The sequence below is a fragment of the Somniosus microcephalus genome, chromosome 4 (assembly GCF_052327205.1).
Source record: "Somniosus microcephalus isolate GS21.2 chromosome 4, FLI_Smic_1.0, whole genome shotgun sequence".
In the NCBI taxonomy this organism is placed as follows: domain Eukaryota; kingdom Metazoa; phylum Chordata; class Chondrichthyes; order Squaliformes; family Somniosidae; genus Somniosus; species Somniosus microcephalus.
In genome coordinates this window covers 302,410,430-302,428,035 of record NC_140990.1, presented here as the reverse complement: position 1 = coordinate 302,428,035, position 17,606 = coordinate 302,410,430, and the positions used below count along the sequence as shown (strand labels likewise).

General features: G+C 47.0%; 1 long non-coding RNA gene across 1 annotated transcript in view; it reads right to left on the bottom strand.

Moving 5' to 3' along the window:
* Nucleotides 1–395: 395 nt before the first annotated feature.
* LOC147120566 (uncharacterized) overlaps nucleotides 396–17,606 on the bottom strand; it is a 36,498-nt gene continuing 19,287 nt past the window's right edge. The window contains exon 2 of the long non-coding RNA XR_015077856.1: nucleotides 396–1,316. This is a non-coding gene — a long non-coding RNA (uncharacterized LOC147120566). The remainder of the gene's footprint in view (nucleotides 1,317–17,606) is intronic.

Here is a 17,606-nt window from a genome sequence, read left to right as displayed (position 1 = left end):
GGAGTCCTTTTTTATGTATAGTTAAAAACAAAATTGGCCCAAATTACAGATAATTTTCTCCTGTGATCCATTTCCCAGCCAAGATGGTGAGAAGGCAACATGCTCTGCCAACAACACTCTTCAACCCGCTTCAATAAGGAACACAAGAATGACATGGAGTGACTCTCTCTGAAGAAGCAATTGGCTTCTGTTCTGTGCCTCAATTTATTACAAGTAACCGGATGTATGTGCAGTCATAAGCATGAATCCTGACTCTGCCGCTGAGTGATCAAGCAATTTGGCGTGACAGTGAGCTGTGTTATCATGCTGAACGATACCCCTTTAGTAACCTGTATCAGTAAAAGAAAATACCAGATGGTTGTATTAGGAAATGGAAAAGCCACTTTGAGGCCGTCAGGTTTTCAACTTACATAAGGGTTTATTTTCCAATCCCCACAACATACAATGGATACAAATTTGGCACATACATCTTCAAAGAGCTTCACACATATATGGCAACCATGATCACTTGCTGACACACAGGATGGGCTGCAGGATGGCTGTGCGATTGCCATCAATGACTCCTGAACTTTAGTGAATGCAGTAGTCCAATGATATTGCAAAGCCAAGTCATGCTTCCCTTCTATTCAGTGGGTAAAGAGATGCAGAATATACTTACTTGTACATTACAACAACAATGTGCCTTTATATAGCACCTATAAAGTAGTAAAACATCCCAAGGCGTATTAGTCAGTTGTCTGATAATGAACGGACAGCACATTGGCTAATAGTGCACATAATCCTTCTGCTCAAAAAGTTGTGCGAGGAAGTAATCTTGACTAATGTTGGAGCTACTGCCCATATGATGACGGTTGGCTTCAGGTGTCCTTGCAGCAGATAGCATGGGCCAGCAACTGGATCAGTGCTGACACAGAGCCTGAAAAGCTAGTTTGCCATAATATTTCTAGGTATCTATAGAACAAGTTGCAGATATAGATGCTGACCATCTGGCCTGCAGATCTCCTTGATGTGCCTTATTTTATTTTGTACCACTTAAATCCATGGAATACTGTATTTGTCGTGCTTCAAAACCTCACCCATCATCAATTTTAACTTGACTCACGGATTGATACACGATTCTTCACTTCAATGCCGAATCATTCTCCGAGATGCCATGAGTATTTGCATCGTAAGAGGCCCTTTTCATGTCCCCTTTTTTTTATTCCAGTTCTTGCTGTTCTGCTGAAGTCTTGAAAATGTTTCAATTACAGTGTGCTTTCCAGTGAATTAGCAGGAAATATCTGGCAAATTAAGTGATTCCACATAAACATTATGTACTGTGAAGGAGAAAGAAAAACGCAATGTTCAAAATAAAAAGTATTTTTTCATAAAAACGCCAACAAAAATTAATACCAAAGCCAGTAATAAAAATGCACTGTAAAACCCCAATTTAAAATAAAGGCTAAAAACTAGCTCCATCACTCGTGGACTTTCTTTAGGGTCACTCCAGATGGATGAAGGGATCATCCAGCCCAAATTAAGTAAATTGAAAACTGTATTATGTTTCATTTCAATATATTATAATATTTAAATGATCCTATAGCTCCTTCCGCAAGACAACTTTAGACCAGTCTAAAAGATCTCCTGGAAAATCGTGCTCAGCACTAAAGATGGTGCAGATTTGGCTATATGGATCTGAGCTGGATGTTCTAGTTCCCCAGTACTTGTTCCATTGCTGCACCACCAGAAAATATATGTTATGATGTTCACAACTTGTCTGGGTGGGAAATGTTTATGGTTTCATCACTGGACTTGCAGATAATGGTGATAACAATGTTCCTGTAAAACACTGATTATCTCGAATAGCAATTTATACTATTTCCATGACTCATTTTCTATTCAAATCAATAAGAAAGACTTGCTTTTATATAGCACCTTTCATGACCACCGGATGTCCCAAAGTGTTTTACAGCCAATTAAGTACTTTTTGAAGTGTAGTCACTGTTGTAATGTAGGAAACACTGCAGCCAATTTGCGCACAGCAAGCTCCCACAAACAGCAATGTAATGATGACCAGATAATGTTTTTAGCAATGTGATTGAGGGATATGTATTGGCTTGGAAACCGGAAAAACTCCCCAGCTCTTCTTCGAAATAGTGCCATAGGATCTTTTATGTCCACCTGAGAGAGCAAAAGGGACCTCGGTTTAACATCTCATCTGAAAGGCGGCACCTCCAACAGTGCAGCACTCCCAAAGTACCGCACTGGAGTGTCAGCCTAGATTTTGTGCTCAAGTCTCTGGAGTGGGACTTGAACCCACAACATTCTGACTCAGAGGCAAGGGTGTTACTAACCGAGCCACGACTGACACATGAATAAGCACAAACTTTCACATTCATGTTATGGATTCGTTGACATGCTAATTGATTGGTGCATAATTCTGTTTCACTATCTCATAGGTACATTCATTTAAATTTTATAAAAAACTACCAATGACTTCAGTGACAATGGTGTTATATCACTAATATCTGATCTTTTTCTTCTGAGATATTGTTAATATAATGATTTTGTTACTGGACTAGGAACCTAGAGGCCATGAGTTCAAATCCCATGGCAAACTGCAAAATTGAATTCAATAAATCTGATGTCTCAGCTGCCACCAAGAAAAATTGACCATGAAACCTACCAGATTGTTGTAAAAACCCAGCTGGTTCACTGATGTCCTTCAGGGAGTCTGCTACGACTACCTGGTCTGGCCTACACATGACTACAAGGTTCACATTTAATGCCCTCAATACACAGTTTTAACTATCATAAGAAAAGAAAACGACAATTATTAAATCCATGTAAAGCACTGACTATCTCTACGTAACCAAATCACAACCTTCACTCATCAGTTATATTTTCAGCTTACTCATTGAATATTTGTGGCATTCAATTCCTTCCTTTGTATATCCTTTAAGTATGCCAAAGGTGCTGGTCTCAGAACCTATTATCTCACTCCTTTGGAAGAACATATTCCTTACTGATGTTGTAACATCTTCTCTGAGGTTCTAAGAGATTCCTCCAGAAATCTCACTGACATTTAGCTATTTTCAGTGTCTGCTTCCATTTAGCTAAAAATAACTTTCTTCACCAGTTGTTGTGTTTGCATTCTTATCAATGGAAGAAATAGAATACATATGGCAAATAGTGGTGTCCACTTGTGATAGTCAGACCTTCATAATCCATGAGTGACTTTATTAAGGAGCTATTGTACCCATGTGACCTTCCTTACTTGAGCAATAAACTGTGTATCCCACTGTTCAATTCAATGTATCTTCTCTGTAATTTTTTAATTTAAGTACTACATTTCATTTAGCATGAATTTATAATGAGCAGTTCTGCAACTAGAACTGGTTGAGAAATATGATAGTATAATAATAAGGTAGCTGGGTAGTTTCTATGGTGTGAAAATGTAGAGAAAAAGTGTAAAAGAGGTTGATCCGATGCAGTAATAATATCATGTTTGCACAACATAGCCATCACCAGATTTAAGGTACTTATTACTTGCCCAAGAGAAGTGAAGACTATTAATAAGACCCTCTGGGCTGGTAATGCCCTAATAAAATGATATTATTATTCTCAGTACTGTATTTTCAGTTTTTTGTGCTCTGTCAATGCTTTATTATGCTAAAAGGCCATCTCTTTTAAGCCTCTGCATTGTAACAACACGCTCTTGAACATTTTGATGTTATATCATTGCATCTTTTCTGCACTAGGGCTTCAGCTTTAGTGATTGGTTCAATTGGTTCCACAACGTTGAGCCACCTGATATCTGGCGAGGTGTTTAATTGGTTGGTTGGCCATGGTTAAATTAATTACTAGCTCTCAAATGGGTCATTAATACCTTGGTTATATCATTTAGACACAGATTGATGATAGCAGTGAAGTAGCCTGAAAGAAGACAGTTGTGATATGCAATATACTTGCTAGGTACCACACCTATGTGTTGGGCCTCATCCTAATCGGGTTTAGCAATTATTTTTTTATCTGTTCATGGATACATTTTACCTTACTGATTTCTTCAAACTCTATTGATCGCGTTCATATTGTTAAAGATTGTGCCTTCTCTTTTACTGATGGCTTATTAGTTGTCAAATATGGATCACTGAATGATCAGTCAGAAAAGCAAAATTAACTCATATTTTCCAAGAGTTGAATTCTTTTTAGACAGATTGGGGGAGAAATTCCCCATGAGGGCCGTTCGGGGTGCCAAGTGAAAAATGTTTGGAAAGTCAGCGCCAGGCACTAACCTTTTCAAACATTTGTTAAATTTCCTCTTTCTGCTCCAAGAGGGAAGTGGAGCTAAATCAAGCACTCTGCTTGCCTCTTGGAGAGCAAGAGGCGGGGAATGTCCCGATCCGGTTGCAGGGGCTCTTCCCTGCATTAAAGGGAAGGGCCCCATGCTGCAAGCTCTGTCGGTTTCATTGTAGATTTCTGGACCATTGGGAAAGCGGGAGTGCCGCGCAATCAGCAGAGCGCTGGGCTGAGCGATCGCAGCACAGACGCCGCAACCGGTGGCCGAAAATAATTTTTTTTAAAAAGATCGGCTTTTTGGGGGGCCAGCCGGCCACCCGCCGCGCCTTTAAGTTGCGCCCCGTGAGCGGCCGGCCTCACTGTTCGCGACCCCTGTAGCAGTTGGTAACATCGCCTGGCGCTGCTGCGGGGGTCGCGAGTGCGAATTTTTCTGCCGAGGCGCTACCGGGGCGCTGCGCCCGGAGATGATGTCATGATATTCGGGCGCAGTAGAGTAGGGCGATACCCGGTAGCACCGCCGCTAACCTCCCACCGGAAACGCAAACGAGGGGAATTTCACCTCCATTATATTTTTTTAATGTACTGAAATCCCTATAATGCTTTTACATGAAGCTCATGTAATTGTATTTATATTTTGTTACAAAACATTATTTTACAACAAGGACAACTAGCTTTTCTTTTAGCACTATTGTCACCTTTTTTTTAAGGTTGGAGAAAAATCAATACTGAAACCTGTGGAGAGTTTGTAATAACACTGTTGAATGGAAGACTGAACATTTTATTTTCTCCAGCAATGGATTTTTACATCTATACTATGTGAGCAAAGGTTCCTGTCTTTTATAAATGTACTAGCTGTCAAGAATATTTGAAATGACCAAAAATGTCTTTGTAACATTTTTTTACATTGTAAAAAGGTGAAGAAGTACTGCACACTATGGTTTTAAGGATTTGCACCCTGAGTCCCAAAGTAGTCGCTTGTGAGGTTTGAGTTGGGTAGTGGCATCATAAAGAATTGGCATTAGTAATGTTCCTGTTCATACAGATGGCATAGTTCCTATTAAATGTTTTTGCTGAGTTCCCATAGTTATTTTTCATTGCTGCTTCTCTGAAGAAGTCAGGCTAATTGTCTCAGCTTTGCCTTGTTTTTTTTATTCCTCACCTCCAGTGTTATGAAATTCTGTCTAGGAGAGGGGATACATGGAGGAGAAAGAGATGAATTCTATTGCTCTTTTAGAAAAATAATTTTCACAGCAGCAGAATGTTTATGGAGTTTCAATATGCTGTGTCAAAGAGTAACTTTGATGGTTATGCTGTTCCTTACTTTGTAATGTGTATACATTTGTCACAGGATCACAGCAATAGAATTGGTGTAATACACCACTAAAAGATTAACTGGTCACTCAGCTTGTTTGCTTTTAGCAGGGGCTTGTTATGTGTAGATTGGCTGCCATGTTTGAGATGTCTTGAGGACATGATATGTTTTTTTTCTAGATGCAGCAAATAAAAAAATGGAGCAAAGTAGTGATACATGGAGGAGAAAGAGATGAATTCCATTGCTCTTTCTGAAAAAGAATTTTCACAGCAGCAGAGTGTTTATGGAGTTTCAATATGCTGTGCCAAGGAGTAGTAGAATGTGGGCACGCTCAGGGCTGCACCTGTGATTGTCCATGGTAAATTTTAGGTTTCAGCCATGTCTCGGGGAATACTGTCGGACTCCGGCCTCTTGTAAAAGCCCCTCCCTACATCTCACCACTTACATAAGAACATAAGAACATAAGAAATAGGAGCAGGAGTAGGCCAATCGGCCCCTCGAGCCTGCTCCGCCATTCAATAAGATCATGGCTGATCTGATCCTAACCGCCAATCTACTATCACAGAACCATCTCCTGAATCTAACAGAATTAGACACACAAAATAGGAGCAGGATCAGGCTACACGGCCCCTGGGCCCGCTCCGCTACCCACAGGGCCATGACCGATCCGAACCTAGACTCATGTCCAAATTCCTGCCCGCTCCCCGTAACCCTTAATTCCCTTTACTTCTAGGAAACTGTCTATTTCTGTTTTAAATTTACGTAATGATGTAGCTTCTGCAGCTTTTTGGGGCAGCATATTCCATGGACCTACCACCCTCTGAGTGAAGTAGTTCCTCCTCATCTCAGTTTTGAAAGAGCAGCCCCTTATTCTAAGACTATGCCCCCTAGTTCTAGTTTCACCCATCATCGGGAACAACAATTGTGGGTTGCACAGCTATAGGTTGTACTATCTGGAATTCCCTCCCTAAACCACTCCATCTCTCAACCTCCCTCTGTTCCTTTAAGACACTCATTAAATCACACCACTTTGACCAAGCTTTTGATCAACTCCCTTAATTTCTGCTTTGGCTTGGCATCCATTTTCTGCACACCTCTGTTCAGCACCTTGGAGCATTTTTATACATTAAAGGTGCTATATGAATGCAAATTATTGTTGTTATTAATAGACCAAGATAAGGCCAGTGCTTTCTCAAAATGCCTTCTAGACCAAGGAATGTTATGTGGTATAGGTAAGTCTAACGAGGTGAAGAGGAGAAAACATAAATAAAATACACAAAAAAACTGTGAAGAGTAGGACAATTTAGCCTTGTCAGAGCTACTGTGTAGAATTGAGATAGTATGAAAAGCCGTATGCTAAAGAATGGCCTAGATTGTATTCTCTAATCAGTGGGAGAACAGAATTAAATTTCTAAGACCCCAGTTATTAGCTTAGCATAGAGTTGTAAATAACAATGGCTGTGAACATCAGTACAGTTTGTATATGGGCAACCTGACATAATGGTTCATTTAGCTTTAAGTAACCATATGGAATCTCTTATGAGAAACCCCATGCTGAGTGTGGCAGAGTCAAACATTTAATATGGATATGCAAAATCGAAACCAAACTAGGCTGATGTTTGTGTCATATGAGTCTCTAGAGGTGAGAAGAATTCAAAATGTTTTTTTAATGCTTTGAGAGCTGGAAATTGGACAATGTGTCCTCTTTGGGGATTTACACTGCAGTTCACATTTGGTTTGATTCTGGTTTTTCTCATTCCTTCCATATATTCCTGGATGGGAACTGAAAAGTTAAGGTTCTCATATATCTGTGTTGGTTTTAACAGCACTAGTGGTTGAGTGAAAATAATAACTTGAATATCATGGGAAGAATATTCAGATTTGTGCATAGCAGGCCCCATTGCTGGCAGAAAGTAGCCACAAGCTAAGTAGCAGCTGAATACTTTCTGGTATCAGCTGTAAACTGTGAATTTGAATATTTTACTTTCAGTTATTTAACTTAAACTATGATCAAAGCATTAGAAGACGAGTACAAAATTAACAAGCCTAAGGTGGGACTAGAAGTTAGATTTTGTTTTCCCTATAGTACATGGCCTAGAAATTCCGTCGCGCCACTTTTGGGGCGCTAAAGTCGGGCGGTCGCTAAAGTTAGCGCCCGCCGGAACGTGTAGGCCACTTCGCCGAAATTCAGTAGATTTGGCCAAGGAGTTTGGGCGAGCACTGAAACTGGCGTTGCACTCCTATCTTTAGGCGCTAAGCCGGCGGTGCGGACTGATAACGCCGAGGCCGGGCGCAGCGCAGATGCGGTCATGTTTTGATTGACAGCAGACACCCTGACGCCGGCCAGCTCTTAAAGGGGGAAGGGTCGACTTTGTCTGCTGCCACGCCCTGGATAGTGGAGCCCTGCAGCTAGGCCTCAACACTGCTGGTGGACCCAAATAGCGCCTGAAGCCATGCAGAAGGCCCGTGAACGAGCGCAGCGCTTCTCAGAGCCTGCTTTGTGGGTGCTGCTTAAGGGTTTGGAAAAGAGAAGAGAGATCTTGTGCCCGGACAGTGGCAAGAAGGCTCCCAGGAGGCAGTTCAGGAGAGCCTGGAGGGAAATCGCCCACAGGGTGTCAGCCACCAGCGATGTCCCCAGGACTGGTGACCAATGCCGCAAGAAGTACAACGACCTCACTCGGTTGGTCAAGGTGAGTAGACTTTCCAGTGTCCTCCTCATCCTTGCATGTGCACCTCACATTATGGACAAAGGGACCTCAAAGGCCTAATGGCCATCCCTCCTCCCGCAGCTATGGCACTGGCATGATCATCAATAGCACTTTCTGCACTTTACACACTGGCCAAGCTATTCGACCATGGGAGGCAGTGCACACAACAACAGGGCACCACACTGGCCAAGCTATTCCACCATGGGAGGCAGTGCACACAACAACAGGGCACCACACTGTACTTAGAGGCCGTCCTTTCTCTTGCAGGCCAAGCTGGCCCAGAATATGAAGAGCAGGAATGTCACCGGGGGAGGCCGTGCCCAGTTCCAGGAGCTCAGTGAGCTGGAGGAGCGCGTGGCTCGACTCATGCGTGGCCGGGTGGTTGGCCCCGTTGCTATTGGTGATGCGGACCCTGTGCTGGGCCCCAATGGTAAGGACATGACCGTTTGGACCTCTCTCGTTCCCCTTGCGCTTCAGATCTACATCCTTTGCCACTGTCCGACCAATGCGCATAATGCCACCACTCATGCCTCCCTCGCTGACGCCCTGTCCTCACTCTAAAGCTACTCTTGTGCCTTCCTGCTTTCAGCTGGTGAGGAGGAGGTCCATGAAGCTGAGAGTGCCAGTCCCTCGGAAGAGGAGGACGACGAGGACCAAGAGGAAGGCGGCACTTCGGGGGAACCCTCATCCGCGTCAGGGGATGGCAATGGAGGGGAGACGTCTTGCCTGGAGGAGAGCCAGGGGGAAGTGTTGCAGGGGGGTGTAGCTCCTGGGCCCAGTGGCGTCCAGGCACGCGGGAAGGGTCGGGCAGCACGGCTGCCTTCTCCCCAGAGGGGGGAAGTGTTGCAGGGGAGGGCAGTTGCTGGGCCCAGTGGCGTCCAGGCACGCGGGAAGGGTCGGGCAGCACGGCTGCCTTCTCCCCAGAGGGGGGAAGTGTTGCAGGGGAGGGCAGTTGCTGGGCCCAGTGGCGTCCAGGCATGCGGGAAGGGTCGGGCAGCTCGGCGGCCTTCTCCCCAGAGGGAGAGTCCGCCCTCCAGTCCGGAGACGGTCCTCGCCCAGGAGGTGCGCCACCTTGATGAAATGTCCGCGGCCTCGGAGCGGCGCCACAACGAGTTCATGGGGGTTGTGGGACAGATGCCTCAGGCCATTGAGTCCCTGGCTCATAGTGTGGCCGCTTTCGGGGACTCACAGGCCAGGGGTGTCGACCAACTCACGGCAGCACAAGCCAGGGGTGTCGACCAACTCGCGGCAGCACAGGACGCGAGTCGTGAGTTCATGAGTGGTGCCGTGCAGACACTGGCTGATCTGATGCAGGCACAGACCAGGGCAGTTCGGGCACTCACTTCTGCCACACTCGCGGTGTCACGGAAGCATCGCCAGGGCACCCGCCGCCCTGCTGCAGCACAGCGGTCTGGCCTCCACCAGATTGCTGCGCTTGCTGCAGTGCCAGCCCGGCCGAGTGCCAGTGTCTCTGGCGACCAGCGAGCGCCTGGCATCAGCCAGCTTGCCCCCATTGCTGCAGCCGCCACTGCCACTCCCCCAGCCAAGATGCGACGAGCTGATGCAGAGACTGATGCTGCCCAGCCACAACTGCAGCAGTCAGCAGCCGGCCCCTCCAGGGCCGGACCTCGTCTAGGCCGACCCCCAAGGGCATCTGCCATCACGCAGTGTGCCCCTCAGGAGCCTTCCCCCAGCCTTGCCACACCCACAGGGCCCAGGTTGAGGCGGAGCAACAGGTCGGGCAGGGGCCGGAGAAGCCTGCACAAGGACTCGCCCTCTCGGCACACCAAGTAGAGTGTGTTGCCAACTGTTTTTTTTATATGGGGGTGTTTGTGTTCTGGGGGGGGGGGGGGGGCTTATTTTGGGAAGGCCGAAGATGAAGGCAAATGTTTTTTTATATGGGGGTGGTTGTGTTCTGGAGGGGGGGGGGCTTATTTTGGGAAGGCCGAGGATGAAGGCAAATGTTATTGACAAGTTTTGTTATTCCTCCCCAGGTTGTGGGAGTGAGATATGTTTTTGACTGTTTTTTGGGGGTCTTGTCTGTTTCTCTGTTTCATGTGGGAAGGGCCCTGAGTTTGTTAAATAAAGCTTTTTATTTATTCAGCTTGTCCAGGTGTCATGTTTCAAGTGGTTGTTGCGTTAACCGGCTGAGGGCTTGCGGAGCGGCTGCATTCAGGTGCGTTCATTGCCACAAGCCATTCCCTGACAGGGGGCCTAGAAGTGCCGTTCAATAAGCTGCCGGCGGACGGCCCTTGGACCATGTGGCTCCCTCCTGGGCTGGTACTCCTCCTCCTCCTCCTCATGGTCCTCCTGCTCGTCCTCCTGAGGTGGTGGTTGAACGTGAGGTGGCAGTGCCTGAGTCCTGCGGATAGCCAGGTTGTGCAGCATGCAGCAAACGACGACGAACTGGGAGACTCTATCCGGCGAATACTGTAGAGATCCGCCGGAACGATCCAGGCAGCGGAACCGTTGCTTGAGGACGCCAATCGTTTGCTCTATGATGTTCCTTGTGGCTTGATGGCCTTCGTTGTATGCCTCCTCCGCAGGGGTCCTGGGCACGCGGAGCGGGGTCATGAGCCATGTACACAAAGGGTAGCCCTTGTCCCCAATAAGCCATCCCCTTGGTGGAGGCTGTGCCTCGAACATGTCAGCCACAGTAGTCTGGCGCAGGATAAATGCATCGTGGCTGCTTCCTGGAAAGCGGGCATTGACAGCTAGGATGCGCTGCCTGTGGTCACACACCAGCTGTACATTGAGGGAATGGTAGCCCTTCCGGTTGCGGTAATCCTCGGCATTGTCGATAGGTGCCCGCATAGCCACATGCGTGCAGTCAATGGCGCCCTGCACCATGGGGAAGTCGGCGATCCTGGCAAATCCGACTGCACGCTGCTCCTGCCTCTCTAGGGTCATGGGGAAGGAGATGAATTGGTGTCTCCTTGCGAAAAGGGCATCGGTGACCTGCCGGATGCAGCGATGCACGGCAAACTGGGAAATGTTCGCTATGTCCCCAGCAGCGGCTTGGAATGATCCGCTTGCATAAAAGTTCAGAGCCACCGTGACCTTCACTTCCACCGACAGAGACGTCCTGCACATCAGCTGTGGACGCAGATCTCTGTGAAGCAGCTGGCAGATCTCTGCAACCACCTCCCTTCTGAAGCGCAGCCTCTTAACACAATGCGCGGCGTCATGGTGAGATAGGACACCTGCTGCCGGTATTCCCTGAGTGGGTAAGGCCTACGTTGCCGACGCCTGATGGCCCCTCTGCGTCTAGGCATGGCTGGCCCTCTCACACAGCGTCTGCGAGCCCTTCGCACATAATGCTGGAACTGAGGGTTGGAACCCCATGCAGCCCCCATAATAAACTTGCAAACAGTGAAATCACAATGAGTGAAAGTTCCAAGCTCTGGCCAGAAGCCAAAAATACCTCTCCTATGTTGTCCCAAATCAGGAAGGTCTGTTCCTTGGTCTCTGTCCAGAAATCCAAAGCACTAAAGTCATTGCAGCAAAATGGCTGGCCTTTATAGTTCAGTGTAAGTGCCCTTTAATTAGCGCTCCCTGAGGCCCGCAGGGCCTGTGCTGCGTTCCACTTCACAGTTCTTAACAGCGCCACGCCCACATTGGACGGGCGCCACTGAATTTCCGGTTTGGGGCGCACAAACAGCGTTGCACGACGAAATGACGTCATAAGCTGCGCGCGCAGCTGAGCGGGCGCAAACACTTTGCGCCGGCGCTAAATGTCAACTGAAGTTGGGCGTAGGCGCAGATCGGCCTGCGCCCGGGCGCTAAGTGCCTAGCGCTGGAAATCTACCCCTCTTATGGCGCTAACGGCTGGCGGACGCAACTGAATTTCTAGGCCCATATCTTGAATGTTCCCCATCAAAAGCAGTTGGCGCCATCTTTGCCAACACCTTTTATACAGAGGTGGATACCTACCTGGGTAAGATTGGGACTGTAGGTTCTAAGGTTAAGTGCAAATATTGATAATTAAATACTCCTGTGGAGCACATTGGTTCCTGTGCTACGTTGTGGAATGCAGTTGTAAAGTGCAGTCACTTTTGTTAAGTAGACAAACCTTACAGCCAATTGCACACACCAATATTGTGCAAACAACAAATGAGATGAAAACCCAGTTAATTATTTTTGGTTTGGGAGGAATGTTGGCAGGACACTGGAATAACTCCTTGTTCTTTTTCAAATAGTGCCATGGAATTTTTTTTACATCTGTCTAAATAGGCACCTCCAACAATTCAACACACCCCCGGTACTGCACTAAAGTATCAATCTAGATGCGGACTCCAATCCTGGAGTTGGGCTTAATTAAACCCACAATCTTCTGGCTCAGAGGTGAGAATGCTACCAACTGAGCCAAGCTGCTACTTACCTTAAGGAGTCAGGGGCAAATTTCACAGAGTTTTATCATTTCCCAAGTTTTACTTATCTCTGAGGAGATTAAATAGATTGTATAAAATACACAGCAGGACAAATTGTATGTGCTGGATGGAAACAATGGAGTTAGCCAGACAGCCATTGTCTGTTCTTTAATGCCCAGTACTCTTGTTCAGTAATACAACTGGTGTACAAGGCAAGAGGAACATTCAGCCAAACACTGAAATGTAGGCTAGATACAATTTTCTTTTTTCTTTTCCCTTTCCCTTTCTCTATGTTTCCCCTCTTTTCTTAAGGGCTGACTGATGCTGGGGTCTGCTTCCAAAGGCACTGGCCTCCAGCACTTCAAGCAACTGGCCATTTATCATGTATAAGCTTGAACAGTGAGTGCCAGTAGGCCATTCATTTGTAGTTGCTGTGACTGCCGAGGCAGACCCTGTTTTTACCCAACAACTCACAAAAAAATATTTTCCAGTAGGTGTTACTGGATGAGCATTGGCAGCAGAAATTCTAAGTCATTTCCTTCTTCCCCAGGTGAAGCCAAGTGTAGCGTTCCTGTTTCGACTCCAGCCGAGGTGACATAATTTAACACTGACCGTGGCTTTAACCTAAGACTTTGTTGGCCCGTCTTATTCAGTTGCCCATTCATAAGGGTTTACATTTTACATGGAGTATTTTTTTTTAGTGCGATTCTTGAAGCTCTGTAATGGCATGGGGACATTTTGTATTTCGCAATCTGTATAAAACACCCCATAAATACATCAGGTCCCCTTGACTTAATGGAGCTTAAGGGACTTGGTAGAACTAAAAGTGTGCTTCGTGCAAAATGTATCACCTTAATGATATTGAACATTGTATTTACCAATTGTGCAAATGGAGAGAGCTCAGCCAGATGCAGTTATGACAATAAATACAGGTCCCTGAACTCCTCACTACAGTGAGCTCTTATAGTTGCAGTTATGCCTCACTAAGGACATAGTCCTGCTATTTAAAGGGAACTATGGAAAATTAAAGCCACTCAAGTGGTTTACCATTACCACTGGTTCACATCAGAAAGTGATTTTTCAAGCAGAGGCTAGGTCATAGAGTCATAGAGTCATAACGGCACAGAAGGAGGCCATTCGGCCCATCGAGTCCATGCCGGCTCTCTATGGAGCAATCCAGTCAGTCCCATTCCCCCGCTCTATCCCCGTAGCCCTGTAAGTTTATTTCCCTCAAGTGCCTATCCAATCTCCCATTGAAAACATTGAGTGTCTCCGCTTCCACCACTTCCGTCAGCAGCGAGTTCCAGGTCCTCGCCACTCGCTGCGTAAAAAAGTTTTTCCTCACATCCCCCCTGTATCTCTTGCCCAAAACCTTAAATCTGTGTCCCCTAGTCCTTGCACCATCAATAAGGTAATCCCATTGAGAAATTTACAGTGTCAATACTGCAAATCTGGACTACTATCCCTGGTCATCATGGTTTCTTAAGCATATTTTTTTCCCCAGTTCCTCACCACCCCTCCCCCACACCAATAGACCTTTACGCCTAGTTAAGAAATCGCAAAGCTGAGGTGGACATTTGAGACCTTGAGTGTTTACCTCAATGCCACTTGCAGCTGTTATGACAGAAGTATGGAACATGCATTTAAATCTAACAATTTCAAATTTAGATTGTTCACGCAAATAGTTTTCTTTCTTTTAAGCAGTGTCCTGAGCTCAATGACTGATAGCAAACTAGGTTCAATTAAGTAATGAATCCCTAATGTCAAGAACCTTTAAAATCATACTTAAGAACATGCTCCACCATTCAATGAGATCATGGCTGATCTTCTGCCTCAACTCTATTCACCGGCCCTATCGCCATGTCCCCTGATGCCCTTACTAGTCAGAAATCTATCGACTTCCATTTTGAATATACCCAATGATTGAGCCTCCACAGCCCTCTGGGGTAGAGAATTCCAAAGATTCACCACCCTCTGTGTGAAGAAATTTCTTCTCATCTCAGTCCTGAATGGCCTACTCTTTATCTTGAGGCTGTGACCCTTGGTTCTAGACTCCCCAGCTAAGGAAAACATTCTCCCAGCATCCATCCTATCAAGCCCTGTAATAATTTTGTATGCTTCAATGAGATCCCCTCTCATTCTTCTGAATTCAAGAGAATACGGGCCTAGTTTACTCAATCTCTTCTCATACGACAGTCCCGCCATCCCAGGAATCAATCTCGTGAACCTTCGTTGCACTCCCTCTATGGCAAATATATCCTTCCTTAGGTAAGGAGACCAAAATTGTACACAGTACTCCAGGTATGGTCTCACCAAGGCCCTATATAATTGGAGTAAGACTTCTTTACCCCTGTACTCAAATCCTCTTGTAATGAAGGTCAGCATACCATTTGCCTTCCTAATGGTTTTTAAGTTCATATATATATAACTTTTAAATAAATTATGGGAAATGAGTCGGGCTGTGCATGGTATTTTGTTTTTCATTGATATAAATAACTTGGACATAGATGAAAAGGGAACGATATTGAAATCTGTTGACAATACCAAACTAAGCAGTTTGGTATTGTGTGCAGTTTTGGTCACCTTATCTGAGGAAGGATGTTCTTGCCATGGAGGGAGTGCAGCGAAGATTCACCAGACTGATACCTGGGATGGCAGGAATGACGTATAAGGAGAAATTGGGTCGATTGGGCTTATACTCGCTGGAGTTTAGAAGAATGAGAGGGGATCTCATTGAAACTTATAAAATTCTAACAGGACTAGACAGACTAGATGCAGGAAGGATGTTCCCGATGGCGAGGGAGTCCAAAACCAGGGGTCACAGTCTAAAGATAAGTGCTAAGCCATTTCGGACAGAGATGAGGAGGAATTTCTTCACCCAGAGAGTGGTGAACCTGTGGAATTCTCCACCACAGAAGGCAGTTGAGGCCAATTCATTAAATATATTCAAGAAGGAGTTAGATATATTTCTTAAGGCTAAAGGGATCAAGGGATATGGGGAGAAGGCAGGGACAGGGTAATGAGTTTGGATGATCAGCCATGATCTCATTGAATGGCGGAGCAGGCTCGCGGGGCCGAATGGCCTACTCCTGCTCCTATCTTCTATGTTTCTATATAAGATGCATAGCAAACTGTGAGGAAGACTATCGGAGATTGTAGGAGCACAAGGGCAGGGTGGCCAAGTGGACAAATAGATGGCAGATGCAGTTCTGTGCAGAGAAATGCCAATTATTAAATTTTTGGAAAAAGAACATCAAAAGAAAGAAAGAGTGGATGAACAAAGAGATCTTGCGTGCAGATATATAGGGCTAGATTTTCAGTTTAGGCAGTTTTGGGGCGCTAGCTTTAGCGCCCGCCCGAAGTTAGCGCCCGCCCCAAAGTAGCGCCCCGTTGCCGGGAATTCAGTGGCTTCGCCCTAAGAGGTTGGTGGAGCGCTAAAAGAGGCGTTCCACTACTCTCTTTAGGCGCTAAGCCGGCGGTCCAGAGGGATAGCGCCCAGGCGGGGCGCAGCACGGGTGCGGTCATTTTTGCACTGACAGCAGACCCCGTGGTGCCGACCAGCTCTTAAAGGGGGAAGGGACGAATTAGTCTGCTGCCACGCCCTGCACACTGCAGCCTTGCAAAGAGGCCTCAACACTACTGCTCAGCCCCAGGGAGTCATGGCAACGCCAGAGAAGGCCCGTCAGCGTGCCCTGCGCTTCTCAGAGGGTGATCTGGACATCATGCTCACAGCTCTGGAGGTGAGGCGCAAGATCTTGTTTCCAGACAGTGGGAGGAATCCAACCCACCACGACTACACCAAAGCCTGGAAGCAGATCGCCCAGAGGGTGACATTCACCGGCGAGGCCCCCAGGACCCACACACAATGCCGTAAGAAGTACAACGATCTGACCAGGATTGTGAGGGTGAGTAGCCTTTCCAGTCTCCTCCTCATTCTTGCATGTACACCTGACATGATGGGCAAAGGGACCTGAAAGTCCTTTTGGCCAGCCCTCAGCCAGCAGCATTGGGACAGTCATGAGCATCAAATGGCCATTCGGCACTCTACACTTTGGCCAAGCTATTCCACCATGGGAGGCAGTGCACACTACATCAGGGCTTCACTCTGTCCAAGCTATTCCACCATGGGAGGCAGTGCACACTACATCAGGGCTTCACTCTGTCCAAGCTATTCCACCATGGGAGGCAGTGCACACTACATCAGGGCTTCACTCTGTCCAAGCTATTCCACCATGGGAGGCAGTGCACACTACATCAGGGCTTCACTCTGTCCAAGCTATTCCACCATGGGAGGCAGTGCACACTACATCAGGGCTTCACTCTGTCCAAGCTATTCCACCATGGGAGGCAGTGCACACTACATCAGGGCTTCACTGCGCCCTTACAGCCCGTCCTTTCTCTTGCAGGCTAAAGTAGCGTTTAATCGCCAGGCCCGTGCCAGGGGTGGCCGCGCCAAGCTGCAGAAGCTCACTCGGCTGGAGGAGCGCGTGTGTGTGCTCATGGGAGCACGTGTGATTGTCCCCACAGCGTGCGGTGTATCCGACCCTCCACTGCCCGGCAATGGTAAGGACCTCGCCTTTTGGCCCTCTCGCGTCGCACTGGCCCATCCGAGCTACCTCCTTTGCCACTGTCCCACCAATGCGCTGAATCCCACCAGTCCTAACTCCCTCGCTGACGCCGTCTCCTCACTCTGAAGCTACTCTTGTGCATTCCTGCTTTCAGCTGGTGACGACCAGGACCCTGAGGCTGCCAGTGACAGCACCTCCAACCAGGAGGAGGAGGAGGAGCAAGCCGGACCTTCGGGGGAACAGTCACGTCCCGCAGGAGAGGAGGAAATGCTCGACACCTCCTCACTGGACGAGTGCCTGGAGGAACTGTCGCAGGGCAATGCAGCTTCTGGGACCAGTGGCGTCCAGCCACCCAGCAGCCGTGCGCGTG